Here is a 10,093-nt window from a genome sequence, read left to right as displayed (position 1 = left end):
ACTTTGTTTAATTTTTCGTGTTTTATAATGAAAGCAAAGCTAGCTCGGATTTAGAATTTTTAGAGACTTCATCAAACTATCCAACAAACACTCGGTACCTTTGAACTTAAGTATTTTGGGTATATGGCATGTATAGGATTATGGTCATTTTGATATATAGTTTGGTAATGAATTTAGTCATTTGAAATGGCTTGTAAATGTTAATGTTTTGGTTTTGTATATAGCCATGAGAGTTAGCTTAATTTGGTCGGTTCGGTCGTGTTTTCATATGTGCATATAGTTTTGGTTATATGTTTATTGATGGATATGTAATGCTTGATGGTATTTGGTAATTAGGGGTACTAAATGGTTGTGAATTAAAATTGGTATGTTTGTGAGATTAGGTTAAATGATGAATGGTTGAAAGTGGTTATATTGTTGATTTGAGATTATAAGTTTTTGGTATAAATTGAATGGAACATTATGGTATTGATATGCTTGGTATTGGTTGGTATTGAAATGGTATAAGTGATGCTTGGATAAGGTTGATTGAATAACTTTATATGTCTTGTTTTGGTGTCATTTGGTATGGTGTAGGTGTATACCAATTTGGGTGGGAAAATGGCTTGGTAAATAGCCCATTCTTGTCCACACGGGCAGAGACACAAGCATGTGTCTCAGCCATATTTGACACACAGTCATGATACACGGTCGTCTGTCCCCTGGTGTTGAATTAAAAATTAAGTTAGCATGCTCCACACGGCCTAGAATACGGGCATATGACTTGGCCGTGTGGCATAAGTCAGTATACCTGACAGTTTTGGTACGGCCTAGCACACGACCTGGCACACGGGAGTATGTGGCCATTTTTAAGGCCCACAGGCTAGACACACAGATGTGTGTGTTGGCCATGTGACCCAAGTTAGAGAGTTGCACGGGGACACGGCCATGTGATTCCAATTCGAATGTCCACACGACTCTTGACACGAGCGTGTCTTTAGCCGTGTGAGACATATGGTCGAGCCATACGGGCGTGTGTCCCCTGTATTTTGTAAAATTTTCTAAGTTTTCTTGAAATATCATAAGCTATCGGTCTAGTCCTGAACCACCCTGAATGCATGTTTTGGGCCTCGTAGGCTCGTAATAGGGACAATATGATTAATGTTGAATGATGATTACATGATATTGGAATATATTAGTGAAATGTACGTTTATTTGTGTTATAAGTTTGGTAATGCTCCGTAACCCTATTCTGGAGTTGAATACGGGTGAGGGTTGTTACATTTATTGGTATCAGAGCTATGGTTTAGTCGATTCTTGGACTAACATAGGGTGTGTGAAGTCTTACTATACATGCTATATATAACCTATGATAGTGTGATATCTCCTGACAGTTTAAAATGTGTTTTCATATAGTAAATGGATCCCAATCAAGTTGTAGCTGATGATGTTGAAAGTAATGCGCCAGCCTCCATTCACGAAGTAGCACAATCAGAGTCGAGACCTGTATTATATAGCTAGGGAAGAGAGGCCAAAGAAGCCTTCTTCCATATGATGAACAAGTGGTTCACAAAATTTGTTCAAACAACTCTGGCTTCTCAACAATCTCCAACCCCACCTAATCCCTAACCAGTTCCCGTAGCTCCTCAAGGTATGGAATTCCTAAGATTGAATAAGTAGCCTGTAACATCTTGAATTAGGGTCTAGTCAAAACAGTGATTTTGAGACCACAAATCGAAAGTAGAAATAATTATTTTATGATTATTTGATGATCCATGATATGAATTCATGTTTGTGTGAAATTTTCATGAAGAAATTTTATACCTAAAGTGTCCAATTTGAAGTTAGGGACTAAATTGAATAAGTTTCAAAACTTGAGTTCTTGAAGCTTAAGCATGAAATTGCTTTGGATTATTAATTAGAGGTCCTTAAATAGTAATTTTATGAAGTTCTAAAATTTTGGACAAAAATGGGCATGAATAGGAAAATTTTGAAAGAAAACCCTTAAGGGCATTTTGGTTATTTATTAATAAAAAAATAAAAAGGGAAAAATCAAGCAAAATTTGCTCATCTTCTCCATGCCATAGCCGAAATTTTCATGCTCACAATAGCTAGGGTTTCTTCAACTTTCAAGCTCAATAGTAAGTGCATCCTAGCCCCGTTTTTAATGTTCTTTACATTTTTGAAGTTATCATCAACCGATCTAGCTATTTCTACCATTATTTTGAGCTAGGTTCATGTTCAAAAACTTACCCATGTGTGATATGCATGTATTTTGATGTTTAATGGCGAAATATGAAAGCTTGATGTGTGTTTAACATCTTTTACGAAGAGATTTTTGATGGAAATGCATGGAAATGGCCTATTTGTAAAAGTGGTATAATGGGTAGTAAATATGTGAAAAAAGAAAAATGTGGGCTGCTAGGAGTAGGATTATGAATCGACTAGGCTTGGGCAACAAAGAAAATACATGTATTTCATTTTACGAGCCTAATGACCAATTTGTAAATAAGTGAAAAGTTAGGGGTAAAAAGGTAATTTTACCAAAGTATGTGTTATAGGTCGATTCAAATAATGTATGTATTAAACAAGATAAATTTGGCATTATAGATCAAGAACAACGTGATTCGGGTCTTGATCGAGGGAAAAATAAGGTTTACAAAGAATAGGCTCATTTACATCATTTTGTACCGAGGTAAGTTCATATACAAATAATGTAATGTTATGTTATATTTTTTATGCTTGAGTATTACATAAATTCAAATTCTTTAATGCTATTATGAGTTATGCTTTGATTGCTCCATGAGTAAGTGATTTGGTATTATGGAAATTAAGATCGACATTACGGGCAAGCTTGACAAAGATGTGATATCGAAAAATCTCGTTTGAACCTTAGGAATAGTTTACGATACAAGTGACATGTCACTAGGAACTATATTGTAACATCCCGATTTTGGGCTTAGTCAGAATAGTGGTTTTGAAACCACAAATTCGAAGTAGAAATATTTGTTTTATGATTATTTTGAGGTCCTTAATTATCAATTTCACCAAATTCTATTTTTATGGACAAAAATGGACATACATGGGTAAATTTTTAAAGAAAGGCCTTAATGGCATTTTTTGTCAATTGGAAAATACAAGAATTAAAAGGGAAAATGAAGTGAAAATCTTGTCCATCTTATTCAAGGGTGCGCCAAAATTTCTAAGCACTATAGCTAGGGTTTTTCTTCAACTTTTCAAGCTTGAGAGTAAGTACATCCTAGCCCCATTTTTTATGTTCTTTATGTTTTTGAGATCCTTGAAGCATGATCTAGCTATTTCTACCATTATTTTGAGCTAGGGTTCATGTTTAAAAACTTACCCATGTGTGTCATGCATGTATTTTGGTGTTTAATGGAGGAATATGAAAGTTTGATGCATGATAAACATCTTTTACTAAGTGATTTTTCATGAAAACCCCTAAAAGGACCTTTTTGTAAAAGTTGAAAAGATGAGTAGTAAAAATCTAAATTGAAGAAAAATGTGGGCTGTTATGAGTATGTGTTAGGTTTGGCTAAGCTTCGGTAGCAAAGCAAAAAAGTTCATTTCATTTTACGAGCTTAAGGACTAATTTGTACGTACGTGAAAGTTTAAGGGCAAAATAGTAATTTTGCCAAAAAATGATTTATGGGTTGTTTTGAATAATGTGATAATTAAATAAGTAAAATTTTCTATTATAGATCAAGAAAAGCGGAGTTTGGGCCTAGACCGGGGAAAAAGAAAGATCTTGGACTAAATTGAATTAATTGTCCATATTTTGTACCGAGGTAAGTTTGTGTGTAAATAATTCAACATTATGTTATTATGTATTTAAATGTTTTAGTATTGCATGAATTCTATGATTGTTTTTGTGGATTGATTAATGATGATTCAATGACGATTCAACGAAGATTTGGCACCATGATATCCTGGTTGAACCTTAGGAATAGTTGGGATACAAATGTCATAGCATTAGAGATAAGCATGATCCCATGTAAGACCATGCCTGGGACATGGCATTGGCATCAAAATGTGATCCCATGTAAGACCATGTCTGGGACATGGCATTGGCATCAATATGAGACATCGTGTAAGACCATAGCTAGGCTATTGGCTTCAATATGCATGATCCCATGTAAGACCATGTCTGAGTCATGGCATTGGCATCGATATGTGATCCCATGTAAGACCATATCTGGGATATGGCATTGGCATCCTAATATGTGAATGTGATTTCCTGAGTATCCTTTAGTATTCTAAGTGGTTCAACGGGTAATCCTAAGATTTAGTCAACGAGATGACAAGGTATGATCATGTTGAAGGGGTACAGGTATATACACCAAGCTCATAAACATTGAGATTATAATAAACAATGAGACCTCAGTAAGAAGTAGATGAATAAATTATGATATTGGGTTTTATTGTACACTATGTAAATAACATGTTTCAAAATGTATTTATGATGTTTGATGACATTGTGATAAGTTATATTATGTTTATGTGTATAATAATGCTTAGTTAATGTTGTTAATTATTTACATGAAACTTACTAAGCTATATGCTTACTCCCCTTTCTTTTTCCATTTTTCTTATAGTATTGCCAAGCTAGCTCAGGGGTCGAAGGACGTCGGAGCTCGATTCACACTATCAAACTAATCTTTTGGGGTATAGTGAATTTAAGTATTTTGAGTATGGCATGTATAGGGACTTGGTCTTTTTGTTACATGTCATATAGATTTAGTCAAATGTGTTGGCTTATGATGATATTTGATTTATTTTGTATAAGGCCATGAGATGTGGCTCATTATAAATATTGGGCTGTAAGCCAATTCACTTATGCATGTATGTGCCAATGCCATTACGATATGGCCCGTGGTTATTGATGATTGAATGATGATGGTAGCATGGTGTGTGAATAAGTTACTATGATAATGCATGCATGCAATCCAGGGAATATTGTTTATTTGTATATGTGTGTGTTGGTAAAATTAGTTTTCCATGGTATGGAATCTTAAACAAGTACACTGTGACGAGATGTTTTCATGCATGAGCTATGTTCATAAAGGTTTAAGTACATGAAATTCATGTCATGCGGAGGTGCCATTGAAGTCATGTTTGTGTATGTGCAATTAAAGGTGACAATTGGCTTGGAAAATAGCCTCAATAATTGTCTATATGGGTAGACACACGGGCATGTGTCTAGACCGTGTGTGACACATGGTCTGCCCTATGGGCATGTGGTCCGGCCGTGTGGTCCCTGCACCCAAATTAATGCAAAACAGAATGCCAAGTAATAAACACACAGGTAGAAACACGACCGTGTGTCTCAGCCATGTGGAGGACACGACCTAAGCACATGGGCTATGCCCTGACCGTGTGAAGTCTACACTTAAATTCGAGAATTTAATTTTCCACAAGGCCTAAGCACACGGGTGTTGTGGCTATGTGACCTCATTTTGCTAATGACGTCATAAATAGAGTTACACGAGCTGAAGACATGGGCATGTCCCAAGCGACACAGGCATGCGTAATCACACGGCCTACCCACACGGGCGTGTGACTCTCCAAAACATGAAAAGTTTTTAAGTTTTGAAAAGTTTTGAAGGTTCTTGGTTTAGTTTTGAATCACTTTCGATGTATGTTTTAGGCCTCGTAGGCCCATAATAGAGACGATATGAATATAATGAAAAGTTTTAAATTTGGAAAGAAACTTATGTCTCAGTTTTGTATGAATGCTTGTGCTTAAGTCCGGTAATGCCTCGTACCCTATTTTAGCATCGAATATGGGTAAGGGGTGTTACATTTAGTGGTATCAGAGCTACGATTTAGTCGATTCTCAGACTACGTAGCATGTGTTTGAGTCTAGCTATACATCCCATATGTATACTATGATAGTGTGACGACTCCTAATGATTTTAAATTGTGTTTTCATATAGTAAATGGATCTCGATAGAGCTATAGCAGATGATGTAGAAAGTAATACGCCAGGTCCTGTTGAAGGGGCGGTGCCAACTGATAACTGATCTCTCACAGTTAGCCAGGGAGGAGGAGAAGGGGCTTAGAAAGCCTTTCTTCACATGATGAATGCTTGTACACAGAGTTCATTCAAGCGAACCCGAATGCTCAACCCCCTCCATCCCCACGTATGCCCCAGCCTATCCCAATGGCACCCCATGGTATGGATTTTATGAGACTCGATAGACCTCCAGTGGATAAAATTTGAAAGTAAGGAGTTGAAGAGTTCTGAGCTAGCATTGATGATGATCCGGAACGAGGAGAGTTTTGGCTCGAAAACACCATCCAGGTTTTTGAGGAATTGTCATGCACACCGGAAGAATGCATGAAATATGTTGTATCACTGCTTAGAGATTCGGCTTACCACTGGTGGAAGACACTTGTCTCAGTAGTACCAAAGGAGATGGTAACATGGGAATTTTTCCAAGAGGAGTTTCAGAAAAAGTATATCAGTCAGAGATTTATGGATCAGAAAAGAAAGAGTTTCTTGAGTTGAAGCAAAGTAGAATGACCGTAGCTGAATACAAGCGTGAGTTTGTGAGGCTCAGCAAATTCACTCGGGAATGTGTGTCGACCAAAACCATTATGTGCAAGAGGTTTGAGGACAGATTAAACGAAGACATTCGGATGTTTGTTGGTATGCTTGAGCTAAAAGAGTTTGTTGTACTCATTGAAAGAGCTTGTAAAGCTGAGGAATTGCCCGAAGAGAATAGAAAGGCCGAGGCTGAGGCTAGGGACTCATGGAAAAGGCTTATAAGCAAGTTATTTCAGTCCACATCGAAGAAATCGAGGGCTTTCTATTCTCGTTACCCTACTTCTATTGGATTTTCAAACAAAAAAAGAGATAAATAGTATTCGGGTACTAAGGCCCAGACCACCTCGATTGCTAGTATTGGTAATGTTCGGCCAAGTAGACTGGAATGTCCACAATGCGGTAAAGGTCACCCCGATGACTATCGAGGGAGTGACAAAACCTGTTTCAACTATGGATCCCCAGACCACTTTATTAAAGAGTGCCCTGAGATGGCAAAAAATGAGAGATATCAAAGTACAAGATTGGGTAACACTGCTAGTAGAGGTAGACCACAGAAAAACCCGGGTAATGGAGTGAGCAGTAAGAGTGCCCCTAAAGAGTCTATTGTGAGACCCAAGTGTAGAACTCCTGTAAGGACTTACGCCATTCACGCTCGCAAAGAAGCTCTATCCCTGGATGTGATTACGGGTACATTTTCTATTTCTAATACTACTATTATTGCCTTGATTGACCTTGGTTCTACTCATTCATATGTGTTGGTATCTATCATGAATATGCTTGTTCAGTCTACGAAATTTATGATTAAAGTGTCAAACCCGTTAGGCAAGCTTGTTTTAGTTGATAAGGTATGCAAGGAATGTCCCTTGATGATTAGAGAACACTATTTTTCGGCTAAACTTATGCTTTTGTCGTTTGATAAGTTTGACATAATTCTGGGTATGGATTGGTTTAATGCTCATGATGTAGTAGTAAATTGTGGAAGAAAATTTATTGAACTGAAATGTGAAAATGGTGATATTCTCGTGGTTGAATCAGATGACTCGGATAGCTTGTCTATAGTGATTTCTTCTAAGGCCGCTCAGAAGTGTGTAAGGAAGGGTTACGAAGCTTACCTTCTTTTTGTGTTGAATACGAAAGAGTCGGAGTTAAAGATTGAGTCAGTACCGGTAGTATGTGAGTATCTAGATGTGTTTTCGGAAGAATTGCCTAGATTACCTCTAATCAGAAAAGTTAAGTTTGGTATTGAGTTAATCCCTGGTACTGCACCTATTTCGATTGCTCCGTACAAAATGGCTCCAACCAAATTGAATGAGTTAAAAACTCAGTTGCAAGAGCTGACGGATAAAGGTTTTACGAAACCTAGTTTTTCCTCGCAGGGTGCACCAATTTTATTTGTGAAAAAGAAAGATGGTTCGATAAGGCTATGCATTGATTACCGACAACTCAACAAGGTGACTATAAAGAAAAAGTACCCTTTGCCGAGGATAAATGATTTATTTGATCAACTGAAGGGAGCCACAGTATTTTCCAAGATAGATTTGAGGTCTGGTTATTATCAGTTGAGAGTTAAGGAATCGGACATGGAGAAAATTGCATTTCGGACGAGGTATAGTCACTATAAATTTTTGGTAATGCCTTTTGGTCTAACGAATGCTCCTATAGTTTTTATGGATTTAATGAATCAAATTTTCTGACTTTATTTGGATAAATTTGTTGTGATGTTTATTGATGATATTCTGATTTATTCTCGTGACGAATTTGAACATGCCGATCATTTGCAAACTTTGAGAGATAAGCAATTGTATGCTAAGTTTAGCAAAAGTGAGTTTTGGCTTAGAGAAGTCAGATTTTTAGGGCATATTGTGTCAGGTGATGTGATCCGAGTTTATCCAAGTAAGATTTCAGCCATTGTTGATTGGAAATCGCCGAGGAACGTATCCAAGGTTAGAAGCTTCTTGGGCTTAGCCGGCTATTACCGAAGATTCGTCAAAGGATTTTCTATGATTGCCTCTGTGATAACAAAATTGTTGCAAAAAGGTACCAAGTTTGAATGGTCAGAAAAGTGCCAACAGAGCTTTGAAAAATTAAAAGCATTATTGACTAAGGCTTCAGTATTAGTGCAACTTGATCCAGGAAAATAATTTGTGGTTTATAGTGATGCATCCATAAATGGATTCGATTGTGTGCTTATGCAAGAAGGCAAAGTGATAGCCTATACTTCGAAGCAATTGAAACCACATGAGAAAAATTATCCGACAGATGATCTAGAGCTAGCTGCCATTGTGTTTATGTTAAAAATTTGGAGACATCACTTGTATGGTGAGAAGTGTCAGGTATTCACTGATCACTAAAGTCTAAAGTACTTGATGACTCAAAAAGATTTGAATTTACGGCAACAGAGGTGGCTAAAGTTGATAAAAGATTATGAGTTGGTAATTGACTATCGCTCGGGTAAGGTGAACGTCGTCGCCGATGCCTTGAGTAGGAAATCCTTATTTGCCTTAAGAGCTATAACTACTCAATTGACTGTGTCCGCTGATGGTCCGATGCTAGTGGAATTGAGAGCCAGACCGACGTTTCTCCAAGAAATCTGTAAAGCTCAGAAAGGTGACAGTGATTTACAAACTAAGAGAGCTCAATGTGAGTCGAGTGTTAAATTAGATTTTCGGATTGGATTTGATGATTGTTTGATGTTCCAAGATAGGGTCTGTGTACCTAGAGATGACAAGCTTATTGGGAAAATTCTTCGCAAGGCACATAGTAATTGTATGTCAATCCATCCAAGTAGTACCAAGATGTATAATGACTTGAGGAGATTGTATTGGTGGCTAAGCATGAAAAGAGACATCTCGAAGCTTGTTTCAAAATGCTTAATTTGTCAGTAAGTGAAAGCCGAGGACCAAGTACCTTAGGGTTTACTTCAACTTGTGATGGTTCCCAAGTGGAAATAAGACCAGATTACTATGGATTTTGTGACGGGATTGTTGTTGTCATCGAGAAAGAAATATGTTGTTTGGGTCGTAGTTGATCAATTAACGAAATCAACTCACTTTATTCTGATACGTACCGACCGAACACTCGATAAGCTAGGTGAGTTGTAAGTTTCTAAAATTGTGAGACTTCATGGAGTACCTTTGTCGATTATTTCGGATAGGGACTCGAGATTCACATTGCGATTTTGGAAAAATTTACAAGAAGCTTTAGGTACAAAGTTGAATTTTAGTACCGCTTTCCATCCGCAAACTGAAAGTCATTTAGAGAGAGTAATACAGGTACTTGAAGACATGCTCCGGTGTTGTGTTCTTGAATTTCAAGGCAGTTGGGAAAAGTACTTGTGGTTGGTAGAGTTTGCCTACAACAAAAGTTATCAGACGAGTTTGAAAATGGCACCTTATGAGGCATTATATAGGCGTAAGTGCCGAAAACCTCTTTATTGGACTGAACTCAGAGAAAATTAGATTCACGGAATTGACTTTGTCAAAGAAACCAAAGAGAAAGTGAAGATAATTTGTGATTGCTTGAAAGCTACTTCAGATAGACAGAAGT

This window comes from Gossypium hirsutum, chromosome A03 (assembly GCF_007990345.1).
Source record: "Gossypium hirsutum isolate 1008001.06 chromosome A03, Gossypium_hirsutum_v2.1, whole genome shotgun sequence".
Lineage (NCBI taxonomy): Eukaryota > Viridiplantae > Streptophyta > Magnoliopsida > Malvales > Malvaceae > Gossypium > Gossypium hirsutum.
Note: the sequence above shows the minus strand (reverse complement) of the source record.